This window comes from Triticum aestivum, chromosome 6B, assembly GCF_018294505.1.
Source record: "Triticum aestivum cultivar Chinese Spring chromosome 6B, IWGSC CS RefSeq v2.1, whole genome shotgun sequence".
Classification (NCBI taxonomy): Eukaryota; Viridiplantae; Streptophyta; class Magnoliopsida; order Poales; family Poaceae; genus Triticum; species Triticum aestivum.
Window position 1 is genome coordinate 169253354 of NC_057810.1, and position 19746 is coordinate 169273099.

Sequence of the window (19746 nt, forward strand, 5' to 3'; positions counted from 1 at the left end):
TGAAGCAATATAGTAGAGGATAGTATTTCCCTTAGTGAGCCAATGTTATTGAACCAATAGGATAACCACACAAGTGAACAATACATGCACGTACAAGAGCAAATACTTGCACCCAACACGGGCAATATGGTTGTCAATCCCCTTGTACTTGTTAATTGCAAGGATTAAATCTAATAGTTGTAGGTAGATAAAATTGCAAATAAAATAAAAGAAGTAAAATTGTAGCAAGGTATTTTTGGTTTTTGTAATATGATTGAAATAGACCTCGGGGCCATAGTTTTCACCAGAGGCATTTCTCTCATAATAAAAGCATACTATGGGTAGACAAATTATTGTTGGGCAATTCATAGAAAAGCGCAAAGTTATGACATTATTCATGGTAATGATCATGTATATAGGCATTAAGTCCGTGACAAGTAGATCGACTCCTGCCTGCATCTACTACTATTACTCCACCCATCGACCAACTCATGCCTGCATCTAGGGTATCAAGTTCATGACAAACAAAGCAATGCTTTAAGCAAGATGGCATAATGTAGATAGAATAAAGGGATAATTGGTTTTATGCCCCTAGTTGTGTCCCACTCGACGGGATTGCCCCTAATTTCCAAAAGACAGCGGTTCTATCCAACCCACTTTGTCGTCTTGTGCTTTCGCCCTTTGACCGTTTGACTGTCACTTTGAAAACTTCATAACTAATTCATACTAAACCAGAAAAATGCAAATAAGATACTGAAATGTTTGGAAAAACATCACATGTATGTTAATGTCAATTGCATTCATAAAAAAAGTGGTGGTAAGTGCCCATTCGAGTTTTAGCTCTTATCACAGCACCATGAACAGTAAAATCTTAAAAAGTTCAAAAAATCCAAAAAAATTTGGTGCCAAAGAATGACAAATGTTTTAAGCGCTTGCCAAGTTTCACCAGGGAATGCCATTTGTGGAAGTCATGGCAAAAAACAATCTATTTTGGAGTGTTGATTTTTTTGCCATGACTTCCACAAATGTCATTGCCTGATGAAACTTGGCAAGCACTAAAAACATTTGTCATTCTTTGACACCAATGTTTTTTGGATTTTTTTGAACTTTGTATGATTTTACTATTCATGGTGGTGTGATAAGAGCTAAAACTCAAATGGGCACTTATCAACACTTTTTTCATGAATGCAAAGTGACATTGACATACAGGTGATGTTTTTCCAAACATTTTGGCATCTTATTTGCATTTTTCTGATTTAGTATGAATTAGTTATGAAGTTTTCAAAGTGACAGTCAAACGGTCAAAGGGTAAAAGCACAAGACGACCAAAGTGGGTTGGACAGAACCGCTGGCTTTTGGATTAGGGGCAATCATGTCGAGTGGGACACAACTAGGGGCATAAAACCAATTATCCCTAGAATAAAACCAAGCAATATGATTAAACCCCATCATTTTACCCTTAATGGCAATAATACAATACGTGCCTTGCTACCCCTGCTGTCACTGGGTGAGGACACCGTAAGACTGAACCCACTACAAAGAACCTCTCTGTTGAAGATAAATCAATCTAGTTGGCCAAACCAAACGGATAGATCAGAGAGAAATACGAAGATCATGCATAATAAAGTTCAAAAAAGACTCAATTACTTTTAGTGAATAATTTGGTCATAAACCCACAATTCATCGTGAAGGAAATATGCCCTAGAGGCAATAATAAAGTTGTTATTATATATTTCCTTATTCACGATAAAAGTTTATTATTCATGCTAGAATTGTATTGACCGGAAACTTAAATACATGTGTGAATACTTAAACAAATACCGTGTCCCTAGTAAGCCTCTACTAGACTAGCTCGTTGATCAAAGATGGTTAAGGTTTCCTAACCATTGACATGTGTTGTCATTTGATAACAGGATCACATCATTAGGAGAATGATGTGATGGGCAAGACCCATCGGTTAGCTTAGCATAATGATTGTTCAGTTTATTGCTATTGCTTTCTTCATGTCAAATACATATTCCTTCGACTATGAATGAAACTCCTGGATACCGGAGGAATACCTTGTGTACTATCAAACGTCACAACGTAACTAGGTGATCACAAAGATGCTCTACAGGTATCTCCAAAGGTGTTTTTTGAGTTAGCATAGATCGAGATTAGGATTTGTCACTTCGAGTATCAGACTCTGGGCCCTCTCGGTAATACACATCATAAGGAGCCTTGCAAGCAAAGTGACTAATGAGTTGGTTACAGGATGATGTATTACGGAACGAGTAAAGAGACTTGCCGGCAACGAGATTGAACTAGGTAGAAGATATCGACAATCGAATATCGGGCAAGTAACATACCGATGGACAAAGGGAATTACGTATAAGGGCTCAACCGATAAAGATCTTCGTAGAATATGTAGGAGCCAATATGGGCATCCAGGTTCCACTATTGGTTATTGACCGGAGACGTGTCTCAGTCATGTCTACATAGTTCTCGAACCCGTAGGGTCCGCACGCTTAAACGTTTGTTGGCGATATAGTGTTATATGAGTTATATGATTTGGTGACTGAATGTTGTTTAGAGTCTCGGATGAGATCACGTACATGACAAGGATTCTCGAAATGGTCTAGAGGTAAAGATTGATATATAGGACGATGGTATTTGGACACCGGAAGGGTTTCAGGATGCACCAGGTAGCCATCGGGTCACCAAAAGGGGTTCCGGACACCCCCGGTAGGTGTCATGGGCTTAATGGGCTAAGGGAGGGATAGACCAGCCCACAAGGAGCTGGTGCGCCCCTCTCCCTGGTCGTTCAGCCCTAGGGAAGGAAAAGGGGGAGGGCTAGCCCCTCTTACCTTTCCCTCTCATGGGAGAAAGGAAAGGGGGCGGGGGTGGGGCGCCACCCTCCCATGCCTTTCCCCCGCACCTATACAAGGCAGGGGGTGCGGCTTAGGAGAGACCCCAAGTAGGATTCCTCCTACTTGGGTGCCCCCCTTGGCTGCTCCTCCCTCCCTCCCACCTATATATATGTGGGAGGGGGCACTTAGCACAGCAACAGACAATTGCCTAGCCATGTGCGGTGCCCCCCTCCACTGTTTACACCCCCGATCATATTTTCGTAGTGCTTAGGTGAAGCCCTGCGGAGATAGCTTCACCATCACCATCACCCATGCCATCGTGTTGTCGGAACTCATCCACTACCTCGTCGTCTTGCTGGATCAAGAAGGCAGATGACGTCATCGAGCTGAACGTGTGCCGAACATGAAGGTGCCGTACGTTCGGTGCTCGATCGGTTGAAACGCGAAGAAGTTCGACTACATCAACCGCGTTGTCAAACGCTTCCGCTTATGGTCTACGAGGGTACGTAGACACACTCTCCCCCTCTCATTGCTATGCAACTCCTTGATAGATCTTGCGTGTGCGTAGAATTTTTTTTGTTTTCCATGCAACATTTCCCAGCAGTGGCATCAGAGCCAGGTCTATGCGTAGCTGATATGCATGAGTAGAACACAAAGAGTTGTGGGTGGTGATAGTCATACTGCTTACCACCAACATCTTATTTTGATTCGGCGGTATTTTGGGATGAAGCGGCCCGTAATAACCTTACATGTTCATGCACATGAGATCGGTTCCACCGTAAGACATGCAACTAGTTTTGCATAATGGTAGCTGGCGGGTGTCTGTTTCTCCTACTTTAGTTGAATCGAATCTGACTACGACCAGTCCTTGAAGAAGGTTAAAACAACAAACTTGATAAAACACCATTGTGGTTTTTGCCGTAGGTAAGAACGGTTCTTGCTAGAAGCCCGTAGCAGCCACGTAAAACTTGTTGGAAATATGCCCTAGAGGCAATAATAAAATGGTTATTATTGTATTTCCTTGTTCATGATAGTTGTCTATTATTCATGCTATAATTGTATTGACCGGAAACCGCAATACATGTGTGAATACATAGACCACAACATGTCCCTAGTGAGCCTCTAGTTGACTAGCTCGTTGATCAACAGATGGTCATGGTTTCCTGACCATGGACATTGGATGTCATTGATAATGGGATCACATCATTAGGAGAATGATGTGATGGACAAGACCCAATCATAAGCCTAGCACAAGATCGTGTAGTTCGTATGCTAAAGCTTTTCTAAATGTCAAGTATCTTTTCCTTAGACCATGAGATTGTGCAACTCCCGGATACCGTAGGAATGCTTTGGGTGTACCAAACGTCACAACGTAACTGGGTGGCTATAAAGGTGCACTACGGGTATCTCCGAAAGTGTCTGTTGGGTTGGCACGAATCGAGACTGGGATTTGTCACTCCGTGTGACGGAGAGGTATCTCTGGGCCCACTCGGTAGGACATTATCATAATGTGCACAATGTGATCAAGGAGTTGATCACGAGATGATGTGTTACGGAACAAGTAAAGAGACTTGCCGGTAACGAGATTGAACAAGGTATCGGCATACCGACGATCGAATCTCGGGCAAGTACTATACCGGTAGACAAAGGGAATTGTATACGGGATTGATTGAATCCTTGACATCGTGGTTCATCCGATGAGATCATCGTGGAACATGTGGGAGCCAACATGGGTATCCAGATCCCGCTGTTGGTTATTGGCCGGAGAGTTGTCTCGGTCATGTCTGCATGGTTCCCGAACCCGTAGGGTCTACACACTTAAGGTTCGATGATGCTAGGGTTATAGGGAAGGTATGTACGCGGTTACTGAATGTTGTTCGGAGTCCCAGATGAGATCCCGGACATCACGAGGAGTCCCGCAATGGTCCGGAGGTGAAGATTGATATATTGGACGAAGGGTTTTGGAGTCCGAAGTGTTCCGGAGGTACCGGGTAATGACCAGCATGACCGAAAGGTGTTTCGGGAGCCCCGGCAAGTGTTGGGGGGCTTCATGGGCCAAGGGGAGGGGGCAAACCAGCCCGCTAAGGGGCTGTGCCCCCCCCTCACCTATTCCCATGTGACGAGGGGGTTTGGGGCGCCCCATCTAGGGTTCCCACCTCCTGGCTTGGGGGCCAAGTCACCCAAAGGGGAGATCCCATCTGCCCTGGCCGCCGCCCCCCCTAGGGGAAACCCTAGGGAACCTCCCCCTCTCCCTTCCCCCTATATATAGTGGAGGTTTTGGGGCTACCCAACACATGAGTCTCTCTCTCCCAAGGCACATCCCTACCTCCCTCCCTCCTCGTCTCTCGTAGTGCTTGGCGAAGCCCTGCTGGAGTACCGCGCTCCTCCACCACCACCACGCCGTCGTGCTGCTGCTGGACGGAGTCTTCCCCAACCTCTCCCTCTCTCCTTCCTGGATCAAGGCATGGGAGACGTCACCGGGCTGCACGTGTGTTGAACGCGGATGCGCCGTTGTTCGGTGCTTAGATCGAAATCGACCGCGATCTGAATCGCCACGAGTACGACTACCTCATCCGCGTTCTTGCAACGCTTCCGCTTAGCGATCTTCAAGGGTATGAAGATGCACTCCCTCTCTCTCTCGTTGCTAGTCTCTCCATAGATTGATCTTGGTGATGCGTAGAAAATTTTGAATTTCTGCTACGTTCCCCAACAGTGGTATCAGAGCTAGGTCTATTGCATAGATTCTATGCAAGAGTAGAACACAAGTTGCTGTGGGCGTTGATTTTGTTCAATATGCTTACCGTTACTAGCCCTATCTTGTTTCGACGGTATTGTGGGATGAAGCGGCCCGGACCGACCTTACACGTACACTTACGTGAGACAGGTTCCACCGACTGACATGCACTTGTTGCATAAGGTGGCTAGCGGGTGCCAGTCTCTCCCACTTTAGTCGGATCGGATTCGATGAAAAGGGTCCTTATGAAGGGTAAGTAGCAATTGGCATATCACGTTGTGGCTTTTGCGTAGGTAAGAAACGTTCTTGCTAGAAACCCATAGCAGCCACGTAAAACATGCAAACAACAATTAGAGGACGTCTAACTTGTTTTTGCAGGGTATGCTATGTGATGTGATATGGCCAAAAGAATGTGATGAATGATATGTGATGTATGAGATTGATCATGTTCTTGTTATAGGAATCACGACTTGCATGTCGATGAGTATGACAACCGGCAGGAGCCATAGGAGTTGTCTTTATTTATTGTATGACCTGCGTGTCACTGAATAACGCCATGTAATTACTTTACTTCATTGCTAAACCATTAGCCATAGTAGTAGAAGTAATAGTTGGCGAGACAACTTCATGGAGACACGATGATGGAGATCATGATGATGGAGATCATGGTGTCATGCCGGTGACGATGATGATCATGGAGCCCCGAAGATGGAGATCAAAAGGAGCAAAATGATATTGGCCATATCATGTCACTTTTTGATTACATGTGATGTTTATCATGTTTATGCATCTTATTTGCTTAGAACGACGGTAGTAAATAAGATGATCCCTCATAATAATTTCAAGAAAGTGTTCCCCCTAACTGTGCACCGTTGCGAAAGTTCGTTGTTTCGAAGCACCACGTGATGATCGGGTGTGATAGATTCTAACGTTCACATACAACGGGTGTAAGCCAGATTTACACACGTGAAACACTTAGGTTGACTTGACGAGCCTAGCATGTACAGACATGGCCTCGGAACACAAGAGACCGAAAGGTCGAACATGAGTCGTATAGTGGATACGATCAACATGAAGATGTTCACCAATGATGACTAGTCCGTCTCACGTGATGATCGGACACGGCCTAGTTGACTCGGATCATGTATCACTTAGATGACTAGAGGGATGTCTATCTGAGTGGGAGTTCATTAGATGAACTTAATTATCCTGAACATAGTCAAAAGGTCTTTGCAAATTATGTCGTAGCTCGCGCTTTAGTTCTACTGTTTTAGATATGTTCCTAGAGAAAATTTAGTTGAAAGTTGATAGTAGCAATTATGTGGACTAGGTCCGTAAACTGAGGATTGTCCTCATTGCTACGTAGAAGGCTTATGTCCTTAATGCACCGCTTGGTGTGCTGAACCTCGAACGTCGTCTGTGGATGTTGCGAACATCTGACATACACGTTTTGATGACTACATGATAGTTCAGTAATGTTAAACGGTTTAGAATTGAGGCACCGAAGATGATTTTGAAACGTCGCGGAACATAGGGGATGTTCCAAGAGCTGAAATTGGGATTTCAGGCTCGTGCCCACGTCAAGAGGTATAAGACCTCCGACGAGCTTCTTAGCCTACAAACTAAGGGAGAAAAGCTCAATCATTGGGCTTGTACTCAGATTGTCTGGGTACAACAATCACTTGAATCGAGCGGGAGTTAATCTTCTAGATGAGATAGTGATGTTTCTCCAAAGACATTGCCACCAAGCTAATAGAGCTTCGTGATGAACTATAACATATCAGGGATAGATATGATGATCCTTGAAATATTCGCAATGTTTGACACCGCGAAAGTAGAAATCAAGAAGGAGCATCAATTATTGATGGTTAGTGAAACCACTAGTTTCAAGAAGGGCAAGGGCAAGAAGGGGTACTTCATGAAATGACAAATCAGTTGCTACTCCAGTGAAGAAACCCAGGGTTGAACCCAAACCTGAGACTAAGTGCTTCTGTAATGAGGGAACGGTCACTGAATCAGAACTACCCTAGATACTTGGTAGATGAGAAGGCTGGCAAGGTTGACAGAAGTATATTGGATATACGTTGTATTAAATGTGTACTTTACTAGTACTCCTAGTAGCACCAGGGTATTAAGATACCGGTTCGGTTGCTAAGTGTTAGTAACTCGAAATAAAAGAGCTACGGAATAAACGGAGACTAGCTAAAGGTGAGATGACGATGTGTGTTGGAAGTGTTTCCAAGGTTGATGTGATCAAGCATCGCCTGCTCCCTCTACCATCGAGATTGGTGTTAAACCTAAATAATTGTTATTTGGTGTTTGCGTTGAGCATAGACATGATTGGATTATGTCTATCGCAATACGGTTATTCATTTAAGGAGAATAATGGTTACTCTATTTATTTGAATAATACCTTCAATGGTCTTGCACCTAAAATGAATGGTTTATTGAATCTCGATCGTAGTGATACACATGTTCATGCCAAAAGATATAAGATAGTAATGATAGTACCACCTGCTTGTGGCACTGCCATTTGAGTCATATTGGTATAAAACGCATGAAGAAGCTCCATGTTGATGGATCTTTGGACTCACTCGTTTTTGAAAAGTTTGAGACATGCGAACCATGTCTATTGGTATGTACGCATGAAGAAACTCCATGCAGATGGATCGTTTGGACTCACTTGATTTTGAATCACTTGAGACATGCAAATCATACCACATGGGCAAGATGACTGAAAAGCCTCATTTTCAGTAAGATGGAACAAGAAAGCAACTTGTTGGAAGTAATACATTTTGATGTGTGCAGTCCAATGAGTGCTGAGGCACGCAGTGGATATCGTTATGTTCTTACTTCACAGATGATTTGAGTAGATGCTAAGTATATTTACTTGATGAAACACAAGTCTGAATTATTGAAAGGTTCAAGTAATTTCAGAGTGAAGTTGAAGATCGTCGTGACAAGAGGATAAAATGTCTATGATATGATCATAGAGATGAATATCTGAGTTACGAGTTTGGTATACAATTAAGACATTGTGGAAATTGTTTCACAACTAATACCGCCTGGAACACCATAGTGTGATGGTGTGTCCGAACATCATAGATGCACCCTATTGGATATGGGGCATACCATGATGTCTCTTATCGAATTACCACTATCATTCATGGGTTAGTCATTAGAGACAACCACATTCACTTTAAATAGGGCACCACGTAATTCCATTGAGATGACACCGTATGAACTATGGTTTAGAGAAACCTAAGCTGTCGTTTCTTAAAAGTTTGGGGCTGCGACGCTTATGTGAAAAGGTTTCAGCCAGATAAGCTCGAACCCAAAGCGGATAAATACATCTTCATAGGACACCCAAAACAGTTGGGTATACCTCCTATTTCAGATCCGGAAGCAAAAGTGATTGTTTCTAGAAACGGGTCCTTTCTCGAGGAAAAGTTTCTCTCGAAAGAATTGAGTGGGAGGATGGTGGAGACTTGATGAGGTTATTGAACCGTCACTTCAACTAGTGTGTAGCAGGGCACAGGAAGTTGTTCCTGTGGCGCCTACACCAATTGAAGTGGAAGCTGATGATATTGATCATGAAACTTCGGATCAAGTCACTACCAAAACTCGTAGGTTGACAAGGATACATACTACTTCAGAGTGGTATGTAATCCTGTCTTGGAGGTCATGTTGCTAGACAACAATGAACCTATGAGCTATGAAGAAGCGATGGTGGGCCCGGATTCCGACGAATGGCTCGAGGCCATAAAATCGAGAGAGGATCCATGTATGAAAACAAAGTATAGACTTTGGAAGAACTACTTGATGGTCGTAAGGCTGTTGGGTACAGATGGATTTTAAAAGAAAGACGGACAATGATGGTAAGTATCACCATTAAGAAAGCTCGACTTGTCGTTAAGATGTTTTCCGACAAGTTCAAGGAGTTGACTGCGATGAGACTTTCTCATTCGTAGCGATGCTAAGAGTCTGTTGGAATTATATTAGCAATTACTGCATGATTTATGAAATCTTGCAGATAGGATGTCAAAACATTGTTTCCTCGACGATATTCTTGAGGAAAGGTTGTATGTGATACAACCAGAAGGTTTTGTCAATCCTGAAAGATGCTAACAAGTGTGCAAAGCTCCAGCAATCCTTCTAGGGACTGGAGTAAGCATCTCGGAGTTGGAATATACGCTTTGATGAGATGATCAAAGATTTTGGGTTTATACAAAGTTTATGAGAAACTTGTATTTCCAAAGAAGTGAGTGGGAGCACTATAGCATTTCTGATGAGTATATGTTGTTGACATATTGTTGATCGGAAATGATGTAGAATTTCTGGAAAGCATATAGGGTTATTTGAAAAGTGTTTTTCAATGGAAAACCTGGATTAAGCTACTTGAACATTGAGCATCAAGATCTATAAGGATAGATCAAAACGCTTAATAGTACTTTCAAATGAATACATACCGTGACAAGATTTTGAAGGAGTTCAAAATAGATCAGCAAAGAAGGGAGTATTGAGTAAGACTCAAGACATGACCACGGCAGAAGAGAGAGAAAGGACGAAGGTCGTCCCCTATGCTTCAGACGTAGGCTCTATAGTATGCTATGCTGTGTACCGCACCAGAAGTGTGCCTTGCCATGAGTCAGTCAAGGGGTACAAGAGTGATCCAGGAATGGATCACAGGACAGCGGTCAAACTTATCCTTAGTAACTAGTGGACTAAGGAATTTTCTCGATTATGGAGGTGGTAAAAGAGTTCGTCGTAAAGGGTTACGCCGATGCAAACTTTGACACTAATCCGGATTATTCTGAGTAGTAAACCGGATTCGTATAGTAGAACAGTTATTTGGAATAGTTCCAAATAGAGCGTGGTAGCTGCATCTAGGAGATGACATAGAGATTTGCAAAACACACACGGATCTGAAAGGTTCAGATCCGTTGACTAATAACCTCTCTCACAAGCGAGATATGATCAAACCCCATGGGTGTCGATTCATTACAATCACATAGTGATGTGAACTAGATTATTGACTCTAGTGCAAGTGGGAGACTGTTGGAAATATGCCCTAGAGGCAATAATAAAATGGTTATTATTGTATTTCCTTGTTCATGATAATTGTCTATTATTCATGCTATAATTGTATTGACCGGAAACCGCAATACATGTGTGAATACATAGACCACAACATGTCCCTAGTGAGCCTCTAGTTGACTAGCTCGTTGATCAACAGATGGTCATGGTTTCCTGACCATGGACATTGGATGTCATTGATAACGGGATCACATCATTAGGAGAATGATGTGATGGACAAGACCCAATCCTAAGCCTAGCACAAGATCGTGTAGTTCGTATGCTAAAGCTTTTCTAAATGTCAAGTATCTTTTCCTTAGACCATGAGATTGTGCAACTCCCGGATACCGTAGGAATGCTTTGGGTGTACCAAACGTCACAACGTAACTGGGTGGCTATAAAGGTGCACTACGGGTATCTCCGAAAGTGTCTGTTGGGTTGGCACGAATCGAGACTGGGATTTGTCACTCCGTGTGACGGTGAGGTATCTCTGGGCCCACTCAGTAGGACATCATCATAATATGCACAAGGTGATCAAGGAGTTGATCACGGGATGATGTGTTACGGAACGAGTAAAGAGACTTGCCGGTAACGAGATTGAACAAGGTATCGGCATACCGACGATCGAATCTCGGGCAAGTACTATACCGGTAGACAAAGGGAATTGTATACGGGATTGATTGAATCCTTGACATCGTGGTTCATCCGATGAGATCATCGTGGAACATGTGGGAGCCAACATGGGTATCCAGATCCCGCTGTTGGTTATTGGCCGGAGAGTTGTCTTGGTCATGTCTGCATGGTTCCCGAACCCGTAGGGTCTACACACTTAAGGTTCGATGACGCTAGGGTTATAGGGAAGGTATGTACGCGGTTACCGAATGTTGTTCGGAGTCCCGGATGAGATCCCGGACGTCACGAGGAGTCCCGGAATGGTCCGGAGGTGAAGATTGATATATTGGACGAAGGGTTTTGGAGTCTGGAAGTGTTCCGGAGGTACCGGGTAATGACCAGCATGACCGAAAGGTGTTTCGGGAGCCCCGACAAGTGTTGGGGGGGCTTAATGGGCCAAGGGGAGGGGGCAAACCAGCCCACTAAGGGGCTGTGCGCCCCCTCACCTATTCCCACATGACCCGGGGGTTTGGGGTGCCCCATCTAGGGTTCCCACCTCCTGGCTTGGGGGCCAAGTCACCCAAAGGGGAGATCCCATCTGCCCTGGCCGCCGCCCCCCCTAGGGGAAACCCTAGGGCGCCTCCCCCTCTCCCTTCCCCCTGTATATAGTGGAGGTTTTGGGGCTGCCCAACACATGAGTCTCTCTCCCAAGGCGCAGCCCTACCTCTCTCCCTCCTCGTCTCTCGTAGTGCTTGGCGAAGCCTTGCTGGAGTACCACGCTCCTCCACCACCACCACGCCATCGTGCTGCTGCTGGATGGAGTCTTCCCCAACCTCTCCCTCTCTCCTTGATGGATCAAGGCATGGGAGACGTCACCGGGCTGCATGTGTGTTGAACGCGGAGGCGCCATTGTTCGGCGCTTAGATCGGAATCAACCGCGATCTGAATTGCCACGAGTACGACCACCTCATCCGCGTTCTTGCAACGCTTCCGCTTAGCGATCTTCAAGGGTATGAAGATGCACTCCCTCTCTCTCTCGTTGCTAGTCTCTCCATAGATTGATCTTGGTGATGCGTAGAAAATTTTGAATTTCTGCTACGTTCCCCAACGAAACTTGCAACAACAAAGTAGATGACGTCTAACTTGTTTTTGCAGGGCATGATTGTGATGTGATATGGTCAAGACATGATGTGATATACGTTATTGTATGAGATGATCATGTTTTGTAAATTATCGGCAACCGGCAAGCCTTATGGTTGTCTCTTTATTGTATGAAATGCAAACGCCATGTAATTGCTTTACTTTATCGCTATGCGTTAGCAATAGTTGTAGAAGCAATAGTTGGCGAGACGACCACGACACAATGATGGAGATCAAGGTGTCGAGCCGGTGACGATGGATATCATTATGATGCTTTGGAGATGGAGATCAAAAGCACAAGATGATGATGGCCATATCATGTCACATATTTTGATTACATGTGATGTTTATCCTTTATGCATCTTATTTTACTTATATTGACGGTAGCATTATAAGATGATCCATTCACTAAATTATGACGTCAAATGGACCAAGCATCTTGAGCTTTAAATAAGTGTAGTGCGGAACCGCGTTGAATTGAGCGAAAGCGGTCCATCTAAGCAGTGCATGATAGCTGCTGCGGAAGGGGACGATATCGAAGATTAAGTCTTCACTATGGAAATTGTCTGGCAAACCGAAGACGACTTACAATGTTATTGAACCCAAGCAACGGGCTTCTACGCCAGGTATTACTCCTTTAAATGTAGTTTTAGTGGGATTGATTCTTGACGGATCAATACCCATTTTGCGGACAGTGTCCTGGTAAAGCAGGTTAAGACTACTGCCACCGTCCATGAGGACTTGCGTGAGGTGGAATCCGTCGATGATTGGGTTGAGGACCAAAGCTGCCAAACCTCCATGAAGGATACTGGTCGGGTGGTCCTTTTGATCGAAGGTGATCGGACAAGTCGACCATGGGTTGTATTTTGGGGCGACTGGCTCGACGGCGTACACGTCCCTTAGTGCGTGCTTGCTCTTCCGCTTGGGGATGTGGGTGACGTAGATCATATTGACCATTTTGACCTCGGGGGGAAATTTCTTTTGTCCCCCTGTGTTCAGTGGGCGAGGCTCTTCCTCGTCGTCCTTTCTGGACGGCCTTTTCCCCTTGTGTTCGGCATTGAGCTTGCCAGCCTGTTTAAAGACCCAACAATTTCTGTTAGTGTGATTTGCAGGTTTATCGGGGGTGCCATGAATCTGGCAAGGTCGATCAAGTATTCTGTCCAAACTGGATGGACCATCTTTGTTTCCTTTGAATGGCTTCTTCCATTGACCAGGTTTGGAGCCACTGAATCCGGTGTTGACCACCGTGTCTTCGTTATTGTTTCGACGCTTGTGCTTGTCGTGTTGTGGCTTTCCATTGCCGTACCTGGCTTCAGGGGTGCTTGGGTCACTGGTGCTATTGCTTCTACGAGCTAGCCAGCTATCTTCTCCCGCACAAAAGCGGGACATAAGTGCGGTAAGGGATACCATGGACTTTGGCTTCTCCTGGCCGAGGTGTCGGGCGAGCCACTCATCCCGGACGCTGTGTTTGAAGGCCGCGAGGGCTTCGGCGTTCGGACAATCCACAATCTGGTTCTTTTTGATTAAGAACCTGGTCCAGAGCTTCCGGGCTGATTCAGCGAGTTGCTGGATTATGTGACTAAGGTCATCGGCGTCTGGGGACCGAACATAGGTACCTTGGAAGTTGTCTCTGAAGGCGTCCTCCAAGTCTTCCCAGCTGCCAATAGAGTTTTCTGGGAGGCTATTCAGCCAATGCCATGCTGGCCCCTTAAGTTTTTTTGGGGGGGGGGGGTATTTGATGGCATGTAAGTCATCACCGCATGCCATGTGGATGTGGAGAAGAAAATCTTCAATCCATACTGCGGGATCTGTTGTGCCATCGTATGATTCAATGTTCACGGGTTTAAACCCTTCTGGGAACTGGTGCTCCATTACCTCATCGGTGAAGCATAGGGGGTGTGCGGCGCCTCTCTATTGGGCAGCGTCACGACGTAGTTCGGATGGAGTCCGTATATGTTTTTCGGCCTGAGTGAGGTTGTGCTTGTCGCGCCAGGCCTGATGGCCATCTTCTCGCGCTGGGGCACGCCCCCTTGATCCATAGATTGATATGGTGTGACTGGCTCTATTGTCAAGGTCCTATCATAGGTCGTATGTGTATCCTGCAGCTATTGTCTCTCTGCCTCTAAGGCGAGGTGGTGCGGCCTGGTGTTCGGCTTGAGTTGCAGCTCTGTCCCGGCCACGAGGTGGTCGGTCAGGTCCGTCCGCTGTGTTACATGCTGTCGGTATAGATCCTAGGACCTCATCCTCGAATTGGGATAGAAACCTGCGCTTTTGGTAACTCTTAGTTGGACGCTCAAGTTCGTATTCCTCAGCTGCCAGGACATTAGTCCATCTGTTGTTGAGTAAATCCTAATCAGCTAGTTGCTGCTTCTTTTTCAGGCTTCTTGCAGTGGCTATTAGCTGGCGCTTAAAGCGCTCTTGTTCGAGGGGTTCCTCTGGCATGATGAAATCTTCGTCACCGAGGCTCTCGTCCTCTTCGGAGATCGGTAGGTAGTTACTATCCTCCGAGCCCTCATTCCCGATAGGATCGTCGGGGTTGACTTGCCCTTCTTCCCAATCACCCAGTTCGGATGTTGGCTCGACAGGGGCTTCCTGGTCTTTGGCATTCTCCGGAGTATTATTGTCTCCGGTGCCGATATTGCTGTCTTTTTCGTGACGTGATTTTGAGCGGCGTCGCTGACATCGACGCTTTGGTGGTGCCTCAGAAGGCTTGCCCTTTATGGGACCCTTCCCACCATCGCCGTCATCCTCTTTGGGTGTGTCCACCATGTACACATCATATGTGGAAGTGGCCGTCCAGCGTCCGGTGAACGACGGGTTCTGGCTTTGCTCCTCTTCGGCATCGTCGTCCATGTCATCGATGCCTTCGGAGGCGTAGTCGAGCATGTCGGTCAAGTCTTCGGCAGTGGCTATGAAGCGGGTGGTGGGTGGGATGTAAAATTCCCTGCCCTCAGCCCCTAGTGTGGGCTGGGCGTAGTTTGGCAGCGATTCCTCTACAATGGCGAGGGATCGCATTAATTCCAGAGCCTCGTTTAAGAGTGAGGTTTGGACAAGGAAGCGAGAGTCCATGGAGCAGGGCGGGATAGAAGTTCCCTAGCCAAGCTCATATGACACGGATCTCGAGAGTTCGGAGCTAGTGTCCGGAGGCGAGTCCGGCTTTCTGAGGGTAGAGGGGGCCTAGCATGGCTCCAGGCATGTCGGTGATGTGATCTCCTCTGGTTCTTCGGTGCCAAGCTCTGTAGCTGCAGAGAGTCCGGCGGGATTTAAACGCCCGCCTTCGTACCTAGTGATGTGCTCCGGATCTAAGGCCAGAGCTGAGGCTGGGGCCGCGAAGCCTTGGAAGATCAAGTCTCCTCAGATATCAGCGACATAGTTTAGATTTCCAAAGCGGATCTGATGACCAGGGGCATAGCTGTCGATCTACTCCAGATGGCCAACCGAGTTGGTGCGTAGTGCGAAGCCGCCAAATACGAAAATTTGGCCGGGGAGAAAAGTCTCCCTTAAGGCGATATTCTTGTAGATGATCAATGGAGCCATCAAGCCTTCTAGCGATGACACAGCGGAACTCTCAATGAAAGCACCAATTTCGGTGTCAAAACTGGCAGATCTCGGGTAGGGGGTCCCGAACTATGCATCTAAGGATCAAGGGTAACAGGAGGTAGGGGACATGATGTTTACCCAGGTTCAGGCCCTCTTAATGGCGGTAATACCCTACTTCCTGCTTGATTGACTTTGATGAGTACAGGGGTTACAAGAGTTGATCTACCTCGAGATCGTAACGGCTAAACCCTAGATGTCTAGCCTGTATGATTGTGATTGCCCCTATGGACTAACCCTTCGATTTATATAGACACCGGAGGGACCTAGGGTTGTATAGAGTCGGTTTATAGAGAAAGGAAGATGCATGATCCGAACGCCAAGCTTTCCATCCATGCAAAGGAGAGTCCCATCCGGACACGGGGGAAGGTCTTTGATCTCATATCGTCATGGCCCATCAGTCCGGCCCGTATCACATAGCCCGGATGCCCGAGGACCCCCTAGTCTAGGACTCCCTCAACGGACGTTGTGTTTAAAGGCCGCTAAGGCTTTGGCATCTGGAAAGTCGACTATTTGGTTCTTTTTGATTAGGAACCGAGTCCAGAGTTGGCGGGCTGACTCTCCGGGTTGCTGGACTATGTGACTAAGGTCATCGGCATCCGGTGGCCGGACATAGGTACCTTAGAAGTTGTCTTGAAAAGCATCCTCCAAATCTTCCCAGCTGCCAATAGAGTTATGTGGGAGGCTATTTAACTAGTGTTCTGCTGGTCCCTTTAGCTTTAGGAGGAGGTATTTGATGGCGTGGAGATCGTCACCGTGAGCCATGTGAATATGGAGAAGGAAATCTTCAATCCATATAGTGGGATCTGTCGTTCCATCATATGCTTCAGTGTTTATGGGTTTAAACCCTTTGGGAAATTGGTGCTACATTAACTTATTGGTAAAGCACAAGGGGTGTGCGGCGCCTCTGCATCGGGCGATGTCACGACGGAGTTCGGATGACATCCATGTTCGGTTTTCGGCCTGAGTTTGGTTATGCTTATCGCGCCAAGCTTGATGGCTGTCGTCTTGTGTTGGAGCATGTCCCCTTGATCCGTAGATTGATCTAGTCTGACCGGCTCTATTGTCCATGTCCTGACGTAAGCCGTAAGTATATCCCGAAGCTGCTATTTCTTTGCCTCGACGGTGAGGTGGCGCGGGCTGGTGTTTGGTGTAGGTAGCCGCTCTGTCCCGTCCACGTGGTGGTCGGTCTGGTTCATCAGCAGGATTATATCTTAACGGTATTGGCTCAAGGGTCTCGTCGTCGAATTGTGGTAGCATCTGATGCTTCGGATAACTCTTTGTTGGGTGCTCGAGGCCGTATTCTTCGGCAGCCAGGACCTTGGTTCATCTGTCATTGAGTGTATCCTGTTCGGCTTGAAGCTGTTGCTGTTTCTTTCTAAGGCTCCGCGCAGTGGCGATTAACCGTCGCTTGAAGCGCTCTTGCTCGAGGGGTTCCTCTGGCATGATGAAATCTTCATTGCCGAGGCTGACATCCTCTTCGGAGACCAGTAGGTAGTTACTATCTTCCGAATCCTCATTCTTGATAGGTTCGTCATGGTTAACTTGTCCCTCCTCCCATTCATCCTATTCGACTACAGGCTCTGCGGGGTCTTCAGGATCTTCGGCGTGATCCGGAGTGTTATTATCTTCGGTGCCGGCATTGCTGTCTTTTTCCCGATGCGATCGTGGGTGGCGTCGCTGTCATCGATGCTTTAGTGGCACCTCGACTGGTTTATCCTTGATCGGGTCTTGCCTGTCGTCATCCTCTTTAGGTGTATCTACCATGTGCATGTTACATGTGGAGGTGGCCGTCCAATGCCCAGTGATAGGCGGATTTTGTCCTTGGTCGGCTACGGTATCGTCGTCCATATCGTCAATGTCTTCAGAGGCATAGTCTAGCATGTCGGTTAAGTCCTCAACAGTGGCTACCAAGTGGGTGGTGGGTGGTACGCAAAATTCCCCGCACTCAGTTCCTAGTTCGGGCTGGGCGTAGTTCAGAAGCGATACTTAGGTGATAGCGAGGGATTGCATCAAGTCCAAAGCTTCACTTAGAAGTGAAAACTAGGCGGGTGGCTGAGGATCTGTGGAGCTGGGCCTGATGAACGCAGCTTGGCCACGCCCAATGGATGCTGACCTCAAGAGTTCGGGGTTAAGATTCGGACGTGAGTTTGGATTTCTGTTGATAGGGAGAACCCTATTTGAGTTCAGGTCCGCCGATAATATGGCCGCCTCTGGGTCTCCAGCAAGGAGCTCCGCAGTGGGAGAAGGTCTGGCAGGGATAAAACTCCCATCTTCGGACAAGGCGGTCTGCTCTGGATCTAGGGTCTGGGCAGGAACGATAGTTGATCCTTGAATGGTGCCTGATGGTGGATCCGACGGGGTTCCCTCTAGCAGATGAGGAATAGCGGTCGAGGCCGTGAACCCTTCGAAGATCAAGTTTCTTCGGATATCGGCGACATAGTTCAGGCTTCCAAATGTGATCTGGCGACCAGGGGCGTATCTGTCAATCTATTCAAGGTGACGAGTTGAATTGGCATGCAGAACAAAGCTGCCAAACACAAAAAGTTGACCAGGGAGGAAAGTTTCCCCGGAAATAGTATCGTGGTTGATGATCGAACAAGCCATTGAACCTTCTATCGACGACACAACGGAACTCTCAATGAAAGCACCAATGTCTGTGTCAAAACCGGCCGATCTCGGGTAGGGGGTCCTGAACTATGCGTCTGAGGATTGAAGGTAACAAGGGACAAAGGAGACACGATGTTTACCCAGGTTTGGGCCCTCTTAATGGAGGTAAAACCCTACGTCCTGCTTGATTGTCTTTGATGAGCATAGGGGTTACAAGAGTTGATCTACCTCGAGATCATAATGGCTAAATCCTAGCCGTCTAGCCTATGTGAATCAAGATATCCTCTACGGACTAAGCCCTCCGATTTATATACACACCGGGGGGGCCTAGGGTTGTGCAGAGTCGGCTTGTAGAGGAAGGAAATTACATATCCAGACACCTAATCTTGCCATCCACGCATAGGAGAGTCCTATTCGGACACGGGGAAAGGTCTTCTGCCTTGTCCTTTTACGGCCCATTAGTTCGACCCATATCACATAGCCCGGACACCCGAGGACCCCCTAATCTAGGACTCCTTCAGCGATAGAAGCGGGAGAGTCCAATGAGCTGCAGTATAAGTGGAAGCGAGGAGGAAGGATGGTTTTTCTGGGATCACCCCCTCTTTAAGAAATATGGGCTTTTCCTCACAAAAAAACAAATGGGCTTCAAGATGGATAGGCTTTTGTATGGCCTAGTCGGCTGCCCGTGTTCCATATTGGAGGCCCTTAACACTAGAGGCAGCCCATTAGAGACACTCTCTAGCTTATTTCCCATTTGAAAGAAAAAGAAGAGATGACTCTATCTTAATTATGGCTCCTCATCGATAACATTTTTCAACTTAAAAAAAGTTATAGCTCCTTTTTGGGCTGGCTTGGCATCTACCAAATTAGAGGATGGTGTACTACATGCAGACACTCACACTGGTCATAGTGCGGCAAAATGAGGTGTCAAATAACATGCCCACAATATACATAGATTGTAAAGGTTGACACGCTAACATTCAAACTAAGCTTCACAAGATACGGTATGCATACTAGATAACATTCACAAGCACTTAAGTTCAGCATGTTTACGCATCTAAATGATTCATAAGACTATAACCAAGACAAAGCTGTGAGAAGGTGTAGAAATAAAGAAAAAATGATCGATGCTTCTCTGAGCAAAGGGCC